Source organism: Vombatus ursinus, unplaced genomic scaffold (assembly GCF_900497805.2).
Source record: "Vombatus ursinus unplaced genomic scaffold, bare-nosed wombat genome assembly UNPS02014798.1, whole genome shotgun sequence".
Classification (NCBI taxonomy): Eukaryota; Metazoa; Chordata; class Mammalia; order Diprotodontia; family Vombatidae; genus Vombatus; species Vombatus ursinus.
This window is the reverse complement of record NW_020954576.1, coordinates 8,179,897-8,202,802: the sequence shown is the minus strand read 5'-3', so window position 1 is coordinate 8,202,802 and position 22,906 is coordinate 8,179,897.

Below are 22,906 nucleotides of genomic sequence, written 5' to 3'. Positions count from 1 at the left end.
AGGTATGCCTTTAGCCAACTCAGAGAATGGGGGTGGGGGTGGAGAGGTGGGTAGTCAGCTCTTGCAGCATTCCAGAGTGCATTGCAGTTGTAGAAGCTCAGAAAACCTACCCAGCCTTAGCTATTGTTTGTTGTTGTTTTTTTTAACACTTACTTATAAAAGCCAGTAAATAGGTTCCAACTATTGTTGGTTATTATTCTTACAGATCTGGATGCCTCAGTGTGATGAGATTCTCCATGGTTTTGTAGGAATAGGACAGGGAAGGACCAGGCAGAAAGGCCTGGGTTCAAACCTGCCTCAAACATTATTGAGCTGTGTGATCTCGAAAATTTGTTAGCTCAGTCTCTCTGGCCCTTAGTTTGCTTATCTAGAAAATGAAGGGGTTGGACTTGGCCTCTAAGGTCTTTTCCACCTCTAAATCTATGATCATATGTGTTTAAGAGGGGCCCTGACAAACTGGAACATGTCTAAAAGATTACCTGTATGGAGAGGAGATCTTACATCTTATTAGGAAGGGAATATTTAGTTTGGAAAGGAGTATGCATGGCCTGTGTGGGTGGGTAGAGAGTGGGGGGAAATACATAACAAGTGCTAGATGGTTTTTACTATGTGAAAGACTGTCATGGGAAAGTGGTGTAATATTTTTTTCTATGGAATAGCTTCAAAGGACAGAATTAGGATTGATAAGTGTAAGCTATGAGGAAGGGTGTAACATTTGTTCAGCTTAGTAGCTGCCTTCTTAATGCATAGAGCTGCCCCAAAGTTAAATAGGCTATTATCCTCAGCTTCTCACTATCTTTCATCCTCATCCCCCCATATTCACTCCGTTGCCAAGGCCTATTGATTTCACCTTTGATACTATTAGTCATTTTTCAGTTGTGTCCTCCTCTTCATGACCCCATTTGGGGTTTTCTTGGCAAAGATACTGGAGTGGTTTGCCATTTCCTTCTCCGGTTCATTTTACAGATGAGGAAACTAAGGCAAACGGGGTTAAGTGAATTGCCCAGGGTCATGCAGCTGGTAAGTGTCTGAGGCCAGATTTGAACTCAGAAATAGGAGTCTTCCTGACTCCATGCCTGGCACTTAATTCACTGTGCCACCTAGCTGCCCTTTACCTTTGTAACATCTCTCAAATATGCCTCCTTCTTTCTTCTGACACTACCACCCCTTCTCTCAGGTCTCTGCATTTTCTCTGTCTTTCTCACATGACTGGAGTCTTCTTTTTCCTCATTTTTGCCTATTTCCTTCCCTGGCTTCCTTCAAGTTCTAACTAAAATTCCATCTTCCACAGGAAGCCTTTCCCAACCCCTCTTAATACCGATGCCTTACTTCCGTCTTTTAATTACATCCTATTTTTCCTATACATAACTTGTTTTTACATATTTGTTTATTTGTTGTCTCTCTCATTAGATTGTGAACTCTTTGAGGACAAGGACTATCTTTTGCCTCTTTTTGTATCCCCAGGACTTAGCACAGTGCCTGGCACATAGAAGGTGCTTCAACATGTTTATTGATGGATTGGTTGTTCTGTGAAGTAGTGAGTTTCTTGTCACGGGAGATGTTTTAGCAGATGTTAGATGATTATCTGTCAATGATGTTGTAAAGAAAATCCCTGCACTGACTGAAAGGCTGACCTACAGACCTAAGATAGCCAGGTGTTGCAAATGGATAGAGTGCTGGACCTGGAGTCAGGAAGACCTGAGTTCAAATCAGACACTTACCAGCTATGTGATTTTGTGTAAGTTATTTAACCTCTATTTTCTCAGTTTCCTTTGTAAAATAGAGTTCACAATAGCACTCATCACCTAGGCTTGTTATGAACTTCAGATGAGATAAAGCAAAGAGCTTGGCACATAGTAGGTACTTAATAAATGTTTGTTTCCTACCTACAGGAAATATTTGGAAGGAAACTCAGCAGCCATTCAGTCTAACCCATACATGAATGGATTCCCCAAGGTTAATATACCTGAGCAGCGGTCGTTTTGTGCATCAATAATTTTATTTGCCTTCACATAAAGTTGATAGACTAAAATTACTTGGGTCCCCAGGGACAGAAGACATCTCATGATCTGGATTCTCTGTAGTTAAAAATTACTAGATTTTTAAATTTGGGCACCACTAGCACTGAAGAAAATAACACATTCATGTAATACATTAACATTTTCTTTTCTTTTTCTTTTCTTCCTTTTCCTATTGGACCATTTTAAGTCATACTTCACATTAAGAATGATTTTTTTAATTTTTAATTTTGCCTTTGCATTTGTATTTACTAACATACTAGGTCAGTTCCTCAAAATTATATAGCTTATAATGCTATACTACTTGAAGATATCATCTCTAGCAGCAGTTTCCTGGAATATCTTGTAATTTTTAGCTTTTATTTTTACAGGGGCTCTCTGTTGGTCCACCCAGCATAGGAATACTGCTTCCCTCAATTAATAGGATGAAATGAAAAAAAAAATACAACTGCTGGAACTACATGGAAAAAAAATCTGTAAAGCATTTTATCCTGAAGAAGCAATTAAAAAATAAAGTCACATACTCTTGCTCAGAAGCCTTGGGTAATAAATCACTCACAAATGAATGTCTTTCACAATGGGACTCATTTGATAAATTTACTATCTAAAAATTGAACCCCTGCAGAGAAGGGAAAAAATTTCCTTGATTAAAATGTTGATTTCCTTTTCCCTTTTGGTTAACTCCAGCCATATCAAAATGTGCACATTATTTTAAAGATAAAATAAAAGTCACCAATAGTCTAAGGTAAGGGCCAGCAAACTCTAGAGTATTACGACTGTGATTAAGTAATGCTCATGACTACCCACTGTCAGGCTTAAGAAACAAATAGGAGATAAAGGCAAAAGGAGTAGAAATGAGGAAGGGAGAAAGTAATATAATTTTCAGTTCCTTATACGTCTTGAATACTTAACAGAAAGATTAATACTACTTAACCATTTGTCTTATTCCAGCAGCATGGGTTTTGTTCTTGTAAAACCTTTTTAATTTTACATACACAAACTAGTGTGCTTTTCTCTTTTACAATCACTTATCCCTTTTTAGTTAAGAATTTGCTCCCCTTGCCATGGTTGTGAAAGGTATGAGAAAGAGAGAAAAGGATATATATGTATATATATGCATATATATATATGTGATAGAAAATGGCAGTGTTCCATCTAAAGAGTAATAATAACTCACATTTATATAGCACATTAAAATTATTTATGCATGTCATATATGTTGAGCACAACAATCCTGTGAGGTAAGCCATGCAAATATTCTTATCTTAGTTTTACAGATGAGGAAGTTAACACTTTTAAGTTAGATGAACTACTCATGATGATACACCAGCATGTAGCTGAGATTGGATCTGAACCTAGTTCTTCTGACTTCAAGCCCAGTGCTACATCTACTCTACTACAGTTCTTTATAGGAAACCCAGAGTGGTCTGGCCTTTAGGAACACATCTATTGTATAAATTGAGGTACGGAGATAAAGGATGCCCTTTGGTGCTACACTTACCCACAAATATTCCTTTTCATTACCATCCCACAATATTCACTTGTTCTACTGGTTGTCCATGATGCTAATTATTTGCTTATCTAATGTGTGGGGTGTGACTACAAAGTAAGCAAACTGTTATCAGAATTTATACTCTTCAGTTATTGTGCTCCATCAAAATGGCAACCTTGGGAGGCTGGACATTCTTTCTAACTTTGCAGCCCTTCCTTCTAACTTTCTTTCAGGGCCAATTTATCAGTCAAACAAAAAAATTAGTCTTAGTTTATAGCCATGCCTCATTGGTATTAATAATAATAGTAATAATGATAATTTACCAAAAATAGAGTTGACCAACGTATTCAACCACTTAGCTCCAAATGACTTTTATCCATTTCCAAAAAAAAAAATCAAATCCACTTTCAAATGATATTTGACACTGCTAATGATATTCCAAAGAATGGTTGCCAAAGGCAATTCCATTCATCTTTTTTTTTTTTTTTAGCAATGGCAGAATGATAGGCCTAAATATATAACCCTCCAAAGTGACTTCTTTTGAGGGCATAGTCTGGTATATAGGAGGAGGATGGCACAGATGAAAAAAAGATGGAATTGGAGTCAAGGAACCTAGATTTGGATCCTGGCTCTGATATTTACTAGTTGTATGACTGTCTCTAGTCAGTCTACAAGTCTCAGTTTCCTCACAAGTTACATGGGGATAGTAATATTTGTATTACTACCTCGTAGTGTTGTTGTGAAGAGTACTATATACTTGGGAGCTATAATCATGATTGTTAGAAACAATCATTCACAAAATGCCTTTATCATTCAGACATTCCTGTGCTTACCATATAATATAGGGAGGTCAAAGATAGAAGAAGAACTGTACAGACCAGGAGTTCTTAACCTGGAGTTTGTGAACAAGAACCCTTGATATAGACCAAAATATTTACATCAGTCCTTTGCTTAGTTACTAAGAACTGGAAAAGAAGTAGATGCTTATTGATTGGGAAATGGCTAAATAAATTGTGGTGCTTGAATATAAATGGATATTTACTACAATATAAGAAATGATAAATATGAAGAAATCAGAAAAGAATAGAAAGACTTATGTGAACCAGTGCAAAGTGGAGGAAGCAGAACTAGGACAACAATATTACTCAATGGCTCCAATGATGTAAATGGAATGAAGGAAAAGGATACAACTGAATACCATGTAATTATAATGAGTAGCAGTGGGGAATAGTGAATAAAGCATGGACCTTGGAGTCCAGAAGACTTGAGATCAAATTCTGTCTTGGACACTTACCAGCCATGCAATCCTAAATAAGTCACTTAACCTCACCTTCTATTTCCTCATCTATAAATTGGGAATAATAATAGCAGCTGTCTCATAGGGCAGTTATCATCATCAAATGAGATAATTCGCATAAAGCACTTTCCTTAAATATTCTCTAAATGTTAGCTCTTATTATTGCTTTCTTCTGCACTATTTTGGCTTTGATTTTATCCTAATTCATAGGATAATAGAGTTAGAGCTAGAAGGGATCTTAGAGGTCATCTAGTCCAAATCCCCCATCTTTACAGATGACGAAACAAGAAAAGTTGACTCTCTGAAGATCGCATGGGTTAAGATAAAGCAGAAGTGGAATTTGGATCCAGTGTTTCTAGCAGTTTGGGGCTAAGCAGTTTTACTTCTCATCATTCTGTGATGGCATACAAAAATGCCAGCAAAGCAAGGAAAAAAAAGATAGGTTAGGGAACATAATTTATGTCTGACAGTATTTTACCAAACTTTCTCCATAATAGTTTCTAGATAACTGTTCTCTTCTAAGGAAAGACTTTGGGTCCACAGTAGGGTTTCACAGCCTCAGGCTTCTCTACTGACATTTGATAAACCCTTCCATATCTTCTGGAAAGTTAATGTATTCTTGATGTTGTAAGGCTATGCTGAGCTCAATCAGTTCATCTACAAATGTATTGTGCATGAAATGGTCATAAAGGGCCTAGTCAAGGGAATGTATGTTCAGCATGAAGTTTGTGTCCTTCCAGTTGAACTCCCTGGCGGGCTGAAAGCTAACTTCCCAGATGGAGAAAATGTCACTCTCACCCTCTTCTTCCTGTCCAACCTCATCCTCTGGAGAATGGCACTCCAATACAAGGGCCTTCTTGGTATCATCCTTCACAGCCTCCACTATGAAGTTTGGGGTTGATGCAAGTTCAGGCTCTTCTAGTCTTTTTCTGTACTATGCTTCCACTGTACCATGCTGCCTCTTCTCTTATTTATTTAGCTGGTCAGGCCTGCTTTATATTGACCCTCTGGAATCTACTATTTTAATCCTCAATGATGAGGTACAAGAGTCCAGGGATTATGCAAATCCCTTCCAAATGCAGCCCTCTAATTGGATCTCTTCATTCCATCACAAACAGCCAGCCTGAAAAGACTTCCCTCTATGAACTCCCTAGCTTTCTCACAGAGCATAAGAATCCAGAGCCTGGGCAGGTGTACAATTTTGCATACCAGAAGACAGACTCAGAAACCATCTGCCTATCCATCCTCACCCTTTCTATGGGGTCTCTACACTCTTAGCCCCTTTGCAAGCTGCTTGCTCCCTTGTTTTTTCTGTCTCTCTTTTGTTTCTGTCTTTTTCCCTGAAGTAAATTCTGCTCTCAGGATCTTTTTAGCCAGCTCATTTTTGTGTTAGGCCTCTAATTAGAGAAGCTCTGCAGAGATGCAGGGACTAAGTTAACTATCTCTAAAGCCATTGTGCTGTTGTTTCAACTGCCCAGTTGCCAGTGGGGGTGGCATTAGTCTAAGCACTTAAGGAGTGGGACGAATTGTTTTTTTCCCCAATTGCTGTAGTATAATTAAGTTGACTGCAGTCTACTTGCCCATATGGGGAGATTTGGTGATCTTAGTTGTCTGAGGGTCAGACCAAGGTCTCCCAGGACATGGCATAACGGTATCGTCTTCTTGGAAGCTTCCTCTGGCGTGGGTATACAATCAGTTTTTGTCTTTAATGAACTGCTGTCCAGTGGGAAGGAAAGCAGGGAAGCATCATATTGGGTAGGTTTCCCTCCCTCAAGTGTTTTATAAGCTATGACTATTGTTGATATCTTCTTGGGGAGTAAAGGGGTCCATTACTCAGTAATGGCTGATTCTGTGATACGGTCATTTAGGAACACGAGATCACAGATGTTCATGGAGCAGGGTCAGAAACGTCAGAACATCCTGGCATAAGCATTACCATGTATTTTTCCTCCTTTCCCTCAGAAGAAATTAGAAATGGATTGTTTCTCTGGTGGGAAAAGGGAGTGTCATTGCTGGGACATTAACAACAGTTGAGGGTGAGTAGTATCCTGACCATTTGGGGTTTTTGCCTCCATTGGACGTGGCACGTAGAGTGAATATATTTTAGATACTAGAATGGTTTCTGAAGTGTATCCATGACATAAATAGAAACACAGCATTATGTTGGATACTGAACTGGAATTAGTCAGAGGTGTTTGGATAATTAGTATATTATGTATGTATGTATGTATGTGTATGTATATAAATGGTCTCATACAGCATCAATCAAAATGCAACCTTAATCCTTCAGTCAAGTTTCCTGCGGATCTAGCTCCCCGAAATTGAGAAGGACATGAAGTTCCTACATTTTTTTTTGAAAATGCCAAATGGTACTTTTGGAGTTATCATTTCAGGATACTTTACTAATAGCAAAAATTTTATTCATGGCTAAGAATATATGAGATGAACCTCTCTTAGGATCATAGATTCGTTGTTGGAAGGGACCTTAGAGGTCAGCCAGTTAAAATTCAGTTTCTAAGCATAATAGTAGGGAATTATTGAATCAATCAATCTTCCCCTCCTCCCACTGAAGCATCTAACAAGATGCTATACCCTATACCCAGATATCTTCATCAGGTAAGAACACCTCTATTGAATCAACCAACCAAAAGCATTAAATTAGGTACAAAAAGCTCTTAATCAATTTGGAGCCTCAGAAGTAGATTGGATGAAATGAAATGATGTTACCCAGGAAATATATCAGGATTGAAAAAGAGATGTAGTGATGCCCTATGGGTCTTACCTAAGATAGCAAACAGTTAATAATTCAAGCATCTTAGTGTTCAGTCAACCTAGAAGAGAGTTGTCTGGTCAAGTCCCTGAGAAGGGTACTTGGGAGGTGAGAAGAGCCTCTGGCTCTCCCCACCCCCTACACTCCTCCTACCCCACCACCAGAGGGTGACCTTTTGAACTTCAAAGAATCCTATTTTCATCTTCCCATGGTGTCCTATTAGAGTTCCCAGAACAGCTGATGGCACTGTTAGCAAAGAGACTTCCAGGATCCTTGTTACCCTCTTTGACATATTATGCTCTGAGCTTTCTCTTGGAATCTGTATAAATTTGTGGGAGAGTGTGTGTCTGGATTGGTAGATATATATACAAACTCTTCTTTCTATACTATCCTAGTAAATGTTGGTTTAAAACACTAATTAAATCTGGGGGCTAATTTATATGAATTGATGATCCTTGGGGGAAACATATTAGTAGGATATATAGTACTAGAAAAAAAAAACATTTCCATTCCCTCAAAGTAAAGCAAAAGTTGCTGGTACATGTTAAACAACTGGGTTTCTGGGTGAAAAAAGTACATATGACCCACTTTTACATTTCAACTGCATTACTAATATTCTGTCCATCACTTTCTTAGCTATAAACAGTCAACAAAACAATAGGTCCTGATTTGTGGCATTTGCCAAATTTCAAAGTATAATAATGCTCATATTGAAAACTTAATAATCAGCTCTCAAGAGTTGGTACAAGCTGATTTCCACTTCCCCTCAATAGTAAAGTACTGTTCAATCTATATCTGAACAGAAGTGTCTTCATTAGGAGTCTTAGAAGTATTCTCTTGCAAATATGCAAGAATAATTTTTATTTCCTGAGATAGAACATTTAATAGTGTGAGAAACTTTGTTAAATTCTTAACTGAAACCTATATATACTCTTCCTAAAGCATCTCCTAATTAATTAGCCTAATCAACCAATTAAAAAAGGAAATTAGATTAGTCTAATATAAGCTATTCTTAAGAAAATCATGAAGGATTTTAATTATTTCACCTTCCCTTTGTAAATGCTTACAAACAAAACATTTAATAATGTTATAGAATTTTGACAGAAACAAGAGTCAAGATCAATGACCTACAGTTTCTAAATTCCACACTCTTCCTTTTTTGGAAAATTGGGAAAACATTTACTTTTCTCTAGTCTGCCATGTTTTTCGTGTTTTCCCATGATTTGTCAAAGACCACTATCAACGGCTCAAAAATCTCATATGCCCTTTCTTTTGGCAACCTGAAATATGATTAGTTCATTCGAGCCCAGCAACTTGAACTCATTCAGAACATTCAGTGTTCTCTTACTATCACTTTACTCATCTTAGTTTTTAACTTTGTTAATTTCTGTTCTACTCATTCCAGTCCAAAGATCATTCTTCTTAGCAGAGAAAATAGAAATATTTTCTACATTCTTCATTATCATCATCCTATACATTCTGATCAAAGCTCCTGTCCTTTCTTTAAGCTTCCCTTTGCCTACTAATATAGCAAAAAATCTTTTTGTTACTCTTAGCACTCAATGAAAGCCCCAGTTCCCTCTGAGCATTAACACTTGTGTATAATTGTGTATACAATTGTGTATAATTGTATATAATTATTTCTAGATAATGCCAATCTTTTGTATTTATCTTTCATCATCTACTTTCATTTCAATCTTCTATATAAATCTTTTGCAAATCTCACTCGGTTGTGCGGAAGTACCCCTGAGACAAATATGTCTATTTTCTATGAGTTACCTTACCAGACAGATGTATTGTACCCAGAGTAAGCCTGTTTGTTGAAAGGAGCCAATCAGGAGCCTGAAGTGAGCCAAATTTTTGCTCACTCTCAGACACTTTGCTAGTGTTTTCTGGTTCACCTTGCTGAGCTGTGCCCTCCCAAACTGGTCCAAACCAGTCTTGCAGTCAAGTGTTAACTGAAAAACATCCTGCTTCTATGTCCACCTGTTACTAGGAAACATTGTCCATTCTTTTTCCAAACCCGTCCCTGAACCACCCCTTTGTGGTTTTCAAGCATAAATCTCCTCTGCCTTTCCTGGACTGTAGGCTCCTTTGTGGTTGTGGTTGTGGTTTGTCCTTTGTTCCTGAAGAAGACCATGACATCAAGAAGATGATGACATGACTTGCAATTGATTTTGATTTGAGTGAAGGAGGGCTGTGCAAAGTCACCAGCTTCACTTTCTCCTCCAGAGCCATCTGAATCCAGTGGCCAGATATTGATCAGGAGGACTGGAGATGGCCCAGGATGAAGTGGAAAACCTTGGCCCTTTTAAGCTAAGGTCTTTTCAAGTTCTCACTTTGGGTGAGGCAACACTTATTCAGTGAATAGATCTCTTTTAGAAGTGAATCAAGGTATAGTCCCTTTAATAATAATAAAAAAGTCATGTCATCATTTCCCTGATGTCATGCTCCTCTTTGAGAACAAAGGACAAACCAGAACCTGTAAGTAGTCTGAACCGCCTGAATGGGGACCCAGCTGGCCAGTTCCAGTTGGGCAACTCAACTGCTCTTCTGCCCTCTCCTGTCCTGTCCTGTCCTGTCCTGTCCTGTCCTGTCCTGTCCTCTCCTTTCCTCTCCCCTTACCTGAGGGTGTTCTGCCCAAAAGAAGGTAAATTTTTATGGCCCAAAGCTACCTAGTTAACTTGGGGTTTACTGGTTAGATTTCTTTCTCAAAAACCAAGCCTTAAACCCAATTCACTCTAGATCTCATGGATTGGACAACAATAGGTCCTTGCCCAAACACCACTTAATGGTTATTTTTTTGGGGCCCTCTTGGCTCAAAGTGAATGTAAATAGTAACTGTTTCTCTTTTGGCCAGCAACTCTAAGGGTCTTCCCCTCACAGTTTGGGCTCCTTTGTACTGGAGGCTTTGGCACTAGTATCTGATTTTCCTTCTAATAAAATTTTTCTGCTTTCAACCCAGTTTGGACTTCTCTGGATTTTGAGGGGTGTGCTTCACTTGGTTTGCTACAGCAACTTCCAGGAGCCAAGATGGCTGAGTAAGCAGTAAACCACTGTAACTCTCACACAATGACTTCCAAACAACCATAAAATAGAGCCTCCAAACAAATTCTGGAACAGCAGGACCAAGAAACTTGGAGGGTCAGCAAAAAAAGGCCCATCTCACTCAGGGGAAAGGGGAGTACAGTCTGGGATAGGAAGCATCCCAAGCTCTACCTCAGCAAACTAGTGGAGATTCTGAGCCCCAGTGTGGTAGAGCAGGCAAACACCAACACCAGGAACACCCACATGCTTTAGCATAGCCAGGGTAACCAGCAGACTCTAGTTCCATGAATCACTACATGCTTCAGTGTAGTCCTGGGCAAACAGGTGGCCTCCAGAGGCCTGATCTCATGTGCTTCAGTGTAGCCACTGGGAAACACAGAAACACCCCACTGAGCCTCAGCACATTCCAGACACTACCACTAGGATCCCAGTTCAGGACCTGACAAGCTGCCAGAGCCCTACTGCCTCCAGTAGAGCCATGCAACCCCCATTGCACCCCCCCTCCCAGTGCAGCACCGGACATGAGGGCCTCAGGGCAACATCAGTGCAGCACCAGGTAAACATCTGGGGCTTGTAGCCACTAACACAAGAAGCCTGTGGCCCTTCCACCCTGGAAGCAGAGCTCAAGTTTCAAAGAAAGGAAAAGGGCCCCCCCCAAAAAAAAAGCAGGGAGGAGGGATGAGCAGAACATAACAAAAAAGGAATCTGATCATAGAAAGTTATCATGATGACATGGAAGATCAAAATACAAACTCAGAAGAGAACAGCAATGCCAAAACACCTATGGGCAAAACCCCAAAGAAAAATGGGAAATGGTCTCAAGCCCAGAAATATCTCATGGAAGAGCTCAAAAAGGAGCCTAAAAATCATATAAAAGAGATAGAAGAAAAAATGAGAAAAGAAATGAGAGTGGTGCAAGAGAATTATGAAAAAAGAGTCAACAGCTTGGAAATGGAAACTAACTGCTTAAAAAGTAGAATTGAACAAATGGAAAAAGAGACACAAAAGGCCACTGAAGAAAATAATTCCTTAAAAAATACAATTGGCCAAATGGAAAAGGAAGTACAAAAGCTAACTGAGGAAGACAACTCCTTAAAAGTTAGAATTGGGTAAGTGGAAACTAATGATTCGGTGAGACACTAAGAAACAATCAAACAAATTCAAAAGAATGGAAAAAAAATGAAGAAAACATAGAATACCTCATTGGAGAAACAACTGACCTGGAAAACAGATCAAGAAACAACAATGTCAGAATCATTGGACTAGCTGAAAGCCATAATCAAAAGGAGGACAGCATCTTTCAAGAAATTATCAAGGAAAATTGCCCCGATGTCTTGGAACCAGAGGGTTAAATAGGCATTGTAAGAATCCACCAATCACCTCAGGAAAGAGTTCCCAAAATAAAACCCCCAAAGAATATTATAGTCAAATTTCAGAACTATCAGATCAAGGAAAAATTACTAGAAGTGGCCAGAAAGAAACAATTCAAATATCAGGGAGTCACAATCAGGATCACACAGGGCCTGGCAGCTGCAACATTAAAGAATTGAAGATCATGGAACATGATATTCTGGAGAGCAAAGGAGCTAGGACTACAACCAAGAATCATTTCCTTGGCAAAATTAAGCATAATACATCAAGGGAAAAAAGGATCATTCAACAAAATAGGATTTCAAGCCTTCATAAGAAGAAGACCCAAACTAAACTGAAAATTTGACCTCCAGTATCAAAACCCAAGAAAAGCCAACAGGTATAAAGGGAAAAGAAAACATAAGGGATTCAATGGAGCTAAACTATTTACATTCCAACACAGGAAGATGATACTTGTAAACTTTAATTGTATCACTAACAGCATAGATAAAAGGAATATACACAGACAATACAATATAAGGTGAATTTGAGGGAATGACGTAAAAAATTAAGGTATGAGAAAGAGGAGTACAAAAGGTACAGAAGGAAGGGAGAGGTAGAATGGGGTAAATTATCTCACATGAAGAGGCAAGAAAGATCTATTGCAATGGAGGGGAAGATGGGAGGGTGGGTGATGGGCATAGCTTGAATCTTACTCTCATCAGTATTGGCTCAAAGAGGGAATAATATACACAATCAGTTTAACATAGAAAGCTATCTTAACTGACAGGGAAGTAGGAGGTGAGGGGATTAAGTAAGGTGGGGGAGGGGAACTGACATAAGGGAAGGCAGATAGGGGAAGTGCTAAACAAAAGCAAAATACTGTTGAGGTAAGAAAGGGTGAAAGGAGAGAGAGGACAAAACAGGAGGAAAAATAATATAGAGGGAAATACACAGATAGTAATCATAACTGTGAATGTGAATGGGGTGAACTCTCCCATAAAGCAGAAGCAGATAAAGTGTATCAAAACCCAGAATCCTACAACATGCTGCTTACAAGAAATGCAGTTGGAGCAGAGAGACACACACAAAGTAAAGGTAACAGACTGGTGCAGAATCTATTATGCTTCAACTGAAGTAAAAAAAAAAAAAAGGCAGGGGTAGCAATCCTAATCTTAGATAAAATAAAAGCAAAAATAGACCTAATTAAGAGAGATAAGGAAGGAAACTATGTATTGCTAAAAAGTACTATAGACAATTAAGTAATCAAATTAGAACAGTCTACCTGCCAGATCCATGGGAAGGGGAAGAATTCATGATCAAACAAGAGATAGAGAGCATTACTAAATATAGAATAAATATTTTGATCATATTAAATTGAAAAGCTTTTGTACAAACAAAACCAATGCAACCCAGATTAGAAGGAAAGCAGAAAGCTGGGAAACAATCTTTACAGCAAGTGTCTTTGATAAAGGCCTCATTTCTCAAATAGATGGAGAACTGAGTCAAATTTGTAAGACTACATGTCATTCCTCAATTGGTATACGGTCAAAGGAAATGAATGGGAAGTTTTCATGTGAAGAAATCAAAGCTATCTATAGGCGTATGAAGAGGTGCTCTAAATCACTTTTAATCAGAGAAATACAAATTAAAACAATTCTGAAGTACTACCTCACACCTGTCAGACTGGTTAATATGACAAAAAAAAAAGAAAATGATAAATGTTGGAGAGAATGTAAGAAAACTGGGCCACTAATGCCCTGTTGGTGGAATTGTAAACTGATCCAACCACTCTGGAGAGCAATTTGGAACTATGCCCAAAGGGCTATAAAATTGTGCATATCCTTTGCTCCAGCAACACCACTAATAGACCTGTATCCCAAAGGGATCATCAAAAGGGGAAAAGGACCTACATGTGCAAAAATACTTACAGGAGCAATTTTCATGGTGGCAAAATATTGGAAATTGAGGGGATGTCCATCAATTGGGGTGTGGCTGAATAAACTATGGTATATGAATGTAATGAAATACTGTTGTGCTATAAGAAACAATAAGCAGGTAGATTTCAGAAAAACCTGGAAAGAATTGTACAAAGTGATGCAAAGTGAAAAGGGGCAGGGGCAGCTCGGTGGCACAATGGTAGAGCACTGGCCCTGAAGTCAGGAGGACCTGAGTTTAAATCCGGCCTCAGACACATAATACTTACTAGCTGTGTCACCCTGGGCAAGTCATTTAACCCCAATTGCCTTACCAAAAAAAAAAAAAAAAGAAAGAAAAGAAAAGAAAAGAAAAAAAAAGAAAAGGAAAGGGGCAGAACCAAGGAAATATTGTACACAGTATCAGCAGTATCATGTGATGATCAGCTATGGATGACTCAGCTTTTCTCAGCAATACAATGATCCAAGACAAGTACAAAGAATTCATGAAGGAAATTGCTATCCATATCCAGATAAAGCACTGATGGATCCAAAATGTAGATCTAAGCATATTTTTTCACTTACTTTATTCTTTCTCACAGTTTTATTTCTTTTTGATCTATTTATTCTTCCACCACTGTGATGAATATGGAAATATGTTTTACATGATAGCACATATATAAACTATATCAAACTGCCTACCATTTTCAAAAGAGGGAATGAGGGGAGAGGAAGGGAGCTAGAAAAATTTAGAACTCAAAATCTTGTAAAAATTAATGCTAAAAATTTTTCTTAATAAGTAATTGGGAAAAAATAAAATACTATTTAAATAAAAAATAAAAAAATAGGTGCTTACCCTTGTCTTCCTCAGTTGGAACTGTTTCTAGTTATAGCAGCATTTCATTAGAGAATTTTTCAGGTATCTATGGATGATTTACCTTATAAAGTTTTAAGCCATGAGAACCTACCTAACCTTTTCTCAAGTCAACAACAACCATTTATTAAGCACTTAGCCAAGCTTCCCACTAGGGATACCAATATAAGTAGAAAGAAAGTCCTGACCTCAGGGAACTTACATTTTAATAGGGGATACATAAAAGGAAACTGAGAAGTGGGGAAGAGGTGTGAAAGTATTGAAGCAGGGGCATGGTAGAAAAAGTCAGCAGTCAGGCGTTTCAGCCTAGTGAGGAATGAAGACAAATGTCTAATCTCAGTGTCTTCCTTAAAATGGAAGTTCTGGGAGGAACCAGCCAATCAGAAGGAGAGTGCACAGAGGCAAAGAGTACTCCCAATATGAGAAGTCCAGGGATTCAGTAAAGCTTTCAGGATGAAGAAGTTTCTGTGACATAATAGAGAAAGGCCAAAGAGTTGGAAAGGCAGCCTAGAGAAAAATAAACATATTTTCTATGAATCTTTTAAAATCTACTTTTTAAAAATATAGAATCTGCATAAAGCTATGTATGCCAACCTTTCTTCTCCTCAGTTTTGAATTTTTAGAATTATCACTTTCCTCTCAATGTTACCATCATTTCAACTTCAGCAATCAATTCTTCCTTGTTTGTTAGAATCAGGTCAACAATAGAAATTTATTGTCACTTCCCTCCACTTTTTGATGAATGACATTACCATTAAGGCAAATAAAAAATTTGCCAATTGTTCTGCTTGTGGGATGGGGGTGGGGAGAGAGAGACAGAGAGACAGAGACAGAGAGACAGGGAGAGATTCCAGTAGACATCCAAATAATTGAAGTCCTTTATTACCACCATACCATGCTAGGTTTCTGATCTGTGGCCCAAATTCTTCATCTGTTTCTTTCTTCTGTCCAGGTGATCTGTAATTTGACAATATCACCTCAGTTTCTCACTCTATTAGTCACTATGCAAACATTCACAATGCTTCTAACCTCTGAGTACTGCGTTTCCTCATCTGGAACTATCTTTTTAATATACAATATCATCCAATACCTCTTTTTAACTATTTTATATTCTTTTTTAATAAAACATATTTGCCTAAAGCCATGTCCCACTTAAAAGTCTCATCTCCTTATTTCTCAAATATATAGAGAATTGAGTGAAATTTATAAGAGTGTAAGTCATTCCCCAATTGACAAATAGCGAACAGATGTGAATGGGCAGTTTTCATGTGAAGAAATCAAAGCTATGTATAGGCATATGAAGAAGAGCTCTAAATCACTTTTGATTAGAGAAATAGAAATTAAAACAATTCCGAGGTACCACCTCACACCTATCAGATTGGCTAATATGACAGAAAAGGAAAATAATAAATGTCATAGAAGATGTGGGAAAATTTTTTATACTATTGCATTGTTGGTGGAGTTATGAACTGATCTAACCATTCTGGACAGCAATTTGGAACTATGCCCAAAAGGCTATAAAACTGTGCATACCCGTTTGATTCAGCAATACCACTACTAGGTCTGTATTCCAAAGAGATAATCAAAAGGGAAAAGGACCTACATGTAAAAAAATATTTATAGCATCTCTTTTTGTGGTAGCAAAGAATTGGAAATTGAGAGGATGCTCATCTATTGGGGAATGGTTGAACAAGTTGTGGTATGTGAATGCAATGGAATACTATTGTGCTATAAGAAATGATGAGCAGGTGGATTTCCAAAAAACCTGGAAAGACTTACTGATTCTAAGTGAAGTGACCAGAACCAGGAGAACATCATACACAGTAACAGTAACACTGTGCTATGTATAACCGTGATAGACTTAGCTCTTCTCAGAAATACAAGGATCCAAGATAATTCCAAAAGATTCATAATGGAAAATGCTATCTACATCCAGAGAAAGAACTATGGAATCTGAATGCAGATTGAAGCATACTATTTTGACTTTTTTGGTGATTTTTCCCTTTCATTCTGTTTCTTCTTTCACAATGTGACTAATGTGAAAATATGTTTGACATGATTGTACATATATAATCTACATCAGACCATTTTCTGCCTTGGGGAGGGGGATGAAGGGAAGGAGGGAAAAAAATTTGGAACTCAAAATCTTATAAAAATGAATTTTGAAAACTATCTTTACATATAATTAGAAAAAATAAAACACTGTTTAAAAAGTGTCATCCCCCTAAATCTCAGTGATATCTTTGAGATTGGATTTACTAACTTGCATTAATTTATATTGTTCATTACCCATACTTTGTGCATGTTCTATGGGTTTTATAGCTAGTTATCTTCTTGGCTATTATTACCTGTGATTACTGATCTTATCTGTTGCTATTATTTTTCTTGTATTTTGCCTGCTATTCTGGTGTAACAGACAAATAAGAAATATTGTCTTCCTTCTCTTCCTCTTCTCAGTTTACCACATGCCACTGATCCAACAAAAAATATTAAGTCCCAAGTATATGAAATTTACAGTGCTTGGCCCTTAGGAGAATATACAAAAATGTCTTGGAGAGATCACTGTCTGTAAGGAGCTTATATTCCAATAAGTAGAGATTATTTATGCACACACACATATACATACATACATACACACACACACACAAACACAAATTAGAATAAGGTAAGTGAATGAAAAACCAACAATGTGCCATAATTAAGATGAGGGGGAGCTATCACTACAAGCTTAGGGAATCTGAGAAGATGTCATGAAGAGGTGGCTTTTGAACTGAACTTGAAGAATAGATAAGACAAACATAGTGATGGGGGCTAGAAGTTAGAACTATTTCAGTTAGAAAATAATTTTTCAAAGAAAACAAACTTTTGTTTCAGAAGAGTATCAACTTTTGCTCTAGAAGAGTGGTATCAAATTCAAATAGGAAGAGGGTCACTAAACTGTACCTAAGAATCCCTATCAGCTGCATATTGACTTAGACTTTTTCAATTCATTTTTTTAAGCTTTCAAGAAACTGTGCTAGGTCCTGAAGGATAGAAAACAGGAAAACAGTTCTTATCCCCAAGCAGCCTAAAATCTCCTGGGGAAAACAAAAAGGTACTTAGCTAAGTAAACACAACTCCCCATTACCTCTGTATATCAGGGATCACTTATCAGCCCTTGACTTCTTAACAATGACTGGGAAAATGATGGTGTTTTTCAAGTCATTCACCAGCTTCATGATAACCCATATATTCTCTTCCTGTGTCTCTGGGAGAGTTGTGTTAGACAATATCCTGGTCCTATGGGTCACACTTGCCCCTGCTAAGGTGCCTCCCTCCCAAATGGCTAGATTGGAGTATATAAAGCAGCAAGGGGTCTCCATGCACCAAGCACAGGGGCAACATTCCAGCTTCCATGACAGCCTGGTGACGATCTCCTCCAGCAGTTTCTATGCAGCTTATTGGCACAGGACTGGCAGTAGTGAGCTACTGCTACCATGTCCTCTGGGACTTGGGGGCTGGTAGCCCCCCACCCAGGGACTGGACTGTTTGTTTGCCATGTATAATATGAACGGCATGGTGTTCCTGAGTTCTGCCCAGGAGTAAGATGACTGTGGAGGTGGGATTATCTAGGCAATTTAGTTTTAAAAAGTAATGTTATTTCTGTTTTACTGCATTATTCTCACTAAATATTTCTCAATACATTTTGTAACCCCTGTCCTAAAGCTCATTGGTATGGGACTCTGTTCTTATTTGTGGAAATGAAGGTCCTGACCTATGGTAGGAGTGGGAAGGAGCTGGAGGGAGGCAAGAGGTTCAGTTCTCAGTCCAGTCGCTCTTTGAGGACTCTTCAAGCTGGACAATCCAATCAATAGTCTTCTTTGCAGCTTTCAGAGAGAAGATCTAAGAGGCCAATCCCACTTCACGTTGCTGAAGGAAAAGATTGGGAATACATAAGTGGGCAGTCTCTGTCATGTCTCTACCCCTGGCTTGCTACTCTAGAGACTTGGGGAGTTACCCCTTAGGTGAGATTAAGGACAATCTGTTGAAGTTTTATCTCACCCCTAATGAGGGAGCGCCTTCATTTTGTATTGCCTGGTACATATTCTTCTATGTATACTTTCTCTAATATCTATTGTCCTATGACCTAGCTCAATGGATTTCTTTGCTATTTACTATGTATATTCCTTGTGGAACTGGTAAGGACTGATCTTAAAGTCAAGAAGACCTGAGTCAGAGCCCTATCTCTCCCACATAACCAACTTTGTCATCATTGGCAAATCATAACTTTTCAGTTGCCCAGGCAACTTTCTAAGACCCTAAATTACAGATTAGATGCCAATCTGCCTTGGTGAAGGAATTTTTCATACTAGGAGTTCCCTATGCCAATGAAATCATAGTTCTAGAAAGATGACAAAAAAAACAGGGCCTAGGGGGTGGAAGTACATTAACTTACGAGTTTGTTTTAAGATTCAAATGAAAAAATAATGTACATGAAAGAGCCTTGCAGTCATTAAGACAATTTATAAATGGCAACTATGATTATATTGCTGCAGATATTAATGCTTGTTTACAAGGCAACCAGATTCTGCTTTATAGTTATCAGGTATTAATGAGATCAAGGTCTTAGATTCAATTGGCATTCAGGTTTGCTCTGTTCCAAGGCTTCATATTGCAAGTCTCACTGGGGTCAGCTGCCTCTCAAATCCTGAGGAGAGGTGGAGTGTGAGAATGGAGATAGACCTGCACCTACCTGCCCCCTACCTTTGGAAAAACAATAAAATATACATGCCGTACTGATCCCTCACAGGTACATCTTATAGAGGAAAGACAGAACAGTTCAATTTTTATGAGGCCTGAGAATGGAAACCTTGATCATTGTGTACCTAAATAGTGAAGGATGCCATAAATTTAGAACCATAAATTCCTTTAATTATGAACCTAATATAAGAAATGTGAATGTTGAAAGTAGATTGTAATAGTGAAAGAGATTTTATTTTCAAAGTGTTATGTGGACCAAATGATCATTGGATTCAGCACCTTGCCCCCTTTCCTCAATTATATAATTTGTTAGCATCTTGTCCAAGTCATGTCCTTAATGTTCTCCTTTTATCAAAAGGGTGATTAGAGCTGATTTACTACAATAGAATTTAGAGGATTACCTGGTTAATGTCTACACGGTACTATTTTTCTTCATAATAAGCTGAAAGGTGAAACAATCTAATAAGGGTTTTAAATTATTTTTCTAGTCATTGTTATAATAGGTCTATCCCCGGGGATATGATCCCTGCTCCCTCTGAACAGCTTTGTTTGGACCTCTCTTATAGTGTAATTCATTTGCATTCTTCCTTGTAGTTACGTGCATGTCTTAGCCTTCCTTACTAGATAGGAGTATAGATTTAGAGCTAGACAGGATCGTTGGGGTCATCGACCTAGCCCTCTCATTTGACTGATGAAGAAACTGAGGTTCAGAGAGGACATTCATGTAGTAAGCCACTCTACCAGAATTTGAACCCAAGATCTTTGGCTCCAATCCAACCCTCTTTGCAATGAAACATGACTCTTCTCTCTTATTTTTTAATTTTTTTAACTTTTTTGGGGGGTGGGGCAAGGCAATTGGGGTTAAGTGACTTGCCCAGAGTCACACTGCTATCAAGTGTCAAGTGTCTGGTCTCAGACCAGATATGAATTCAAATCTTCCTGACTGCAGGGCCGGTGCTCTATCCATTGCACCCCCTAGCTGCCCCCCTCCTTTTTTTTGTTTCTAGAGTGTCTTGTTAGTGGTAGGTACTTAATAAATCAATTAAATTTGAATGCAATTTAATTTAATTTAATCAATTAAAAAATTCAATACAAAGAAAAAAACTGCATCAATTTCTGAGGAAAATAATGAAGACTGAAAGGAAAATGTGGACATAAGAGGAGGAAATAAATTGTTTCGAATTTGCTCACCTTGCATTTCCCAACATATAATACATCAAGTTCTTGCTGAGGTATGTAATTATAGGCTTAATGAAAAAGAAGCTCATTGGTTTGAGCTTGGGTTGCTAATGGAAGAATTAGCTAATCTGAGGTGGAAGGAAAGCTCTTGAAGAGCACTTGTGAATAATTTGTGAATTTATTTCTTCCACTTCAATTACTTGGCATTTTCAGCATGCAGCCCACAAAGAGAAGAACCACAGTCTCATTTGCAATATGATCCACCTGAGTGTTGAGATGCTGAAAGTTAAATCCACTTTGGGCTAGGAGTCAATTAAGAAAAATTTGTTTTATCAGTCACTGTCTACTTGTGATTCCCCATGCATGATATTTCATTTCCACTTCCATGTTTTTGCATAAGCTATGGCCTTGGGAAAGAAAAAAAAACTATTCCTAAAATGTATCATCTGGCTTCTCTATAAGATGAAGGCAACTGGGCATAGGGGAAAGATCATGGGTCAGAGAGTCATATGCAAGTGGAAAACATTCTCTATCTTCCTCTATGGCTCTTGGAATCCCAGACTCCCTTCAAAGCTTAATTCAAGTGCCACCTCCTACAGGAGTCCTTTTCAATTCTTCCCCTAGCTTTACTGAGCCCTCCCAGTCGTTTATACCCTTTCTGACACTCTTCCTCTGGAACAGTTACTAGGTCTTTACTTGGTATATATATATTTTTAAATTTACCTACCTATGTCCATTTTCCTTTCAGTAAAATACATAAGCCCTTCAAAGACAGAAACTTCTTTTTTTTCAGTTTTGCCTTTAAATCCTCAGTACTTAGCACAGTGTGAAGCACAGAGTAGGCACTTAATAAATGTTTATTGAATTGAAACCAATCTAATTCAGTCTTTTAAAATCAAATCTAAATAACTGTATCCAATTGTTGCTCAGGGATACAATTAGAAAGGGGTTGACAAACAGAAGATTAGCAATAACAACAATAATTCACATTCATATTATACATTATGGTGAAAAAGTATTTTCCTCAATACAATCCTATGAAATATACAGTGAAAGTATTATTATCCAGATTTGATAGATGAGGAAACTGAGGCCTGGAAAAGTGACTTGCCTAACAGTTTTCAGATGGAGAAAAGCTATCTATAGTCATATATAAAAATGCTCTAAATCATTTTTGATTAGAGAAATGGAAATTAAAACAATCTGAGGTACCACCTCACACCTATCAGATTGGCTAATATGACAAAGAAAGGAAAATTGTTGGTGGAGTTGTGAACTGATCCAATCATTCTGGAGAGCAATTTGGAACTATGCTCCTTTGGGCTGTAAAACTGTGCATATCCCTTGACCCAGCAATACCACCACTAGTCTTGTATCCCAAAGAGATCATAAAAAAAGAAAAGGACCCACATGTATAAAAATATTCATAGCAGCTCTTTTTGTGGTGGCAAAGAATTGGAAATTGGGGGGATGCCCATCAATTGGGGAAAGGCTGAACAAGCTGTGGTATGTGAATGTAATGGAATACTATTGTGCTATAAGAAATGATGAGCAAGCAGTCTTCAGAAAAACCTGGAAAGACTTACATGAACTGATGCGGAGTGAAGTGAACAGAATCAAGAGAACACTACATAGTAACAGCAACACTGTGCAATGACCTACTTTGATAAGTTTACCTCTTCTCAGCAATGCAATGATCTAAGACAATTCCAAAAGACTCATGATATAAAATGCTATCTACATCCAGAGAAAGAACTATGAAGTCTGAATGCAGATCACAGCACACTAATTTCTCTTTCTTTCTTTTTCATGGTTTTTCCCTTTTGTTCTGATTCTTCCTTCACAACATGACTAATATGGAAACATGTCCAATAAGATTGTATGTACAGCCTATATCAGATTGCATGCCATCATGGGGAGGGGAAAAAAGAGGGAGAAAGAAAAAAATTTGGAACTCAAAATCTTATAAAAGTGAATTTTGAAAACTATCTTTACATGTAATTGGAAAAAAATAAAATACTGTTAAGCAGAAAAAAAATAAAATAAGAAAGGGAGAAAAGTGACTTGCCTAAGATCATGGGACAACATTCAAACCTAAGCCTCTTGACTCTAAACTCAGTATTCTTTGTACTGCAAAATATTACTTTTCAAATCAATCAATTAACAAATAATAATTAAGCATCTTCATTAAAAGTGGAAGGGTGAGCTAGAGCTCCTGCCAT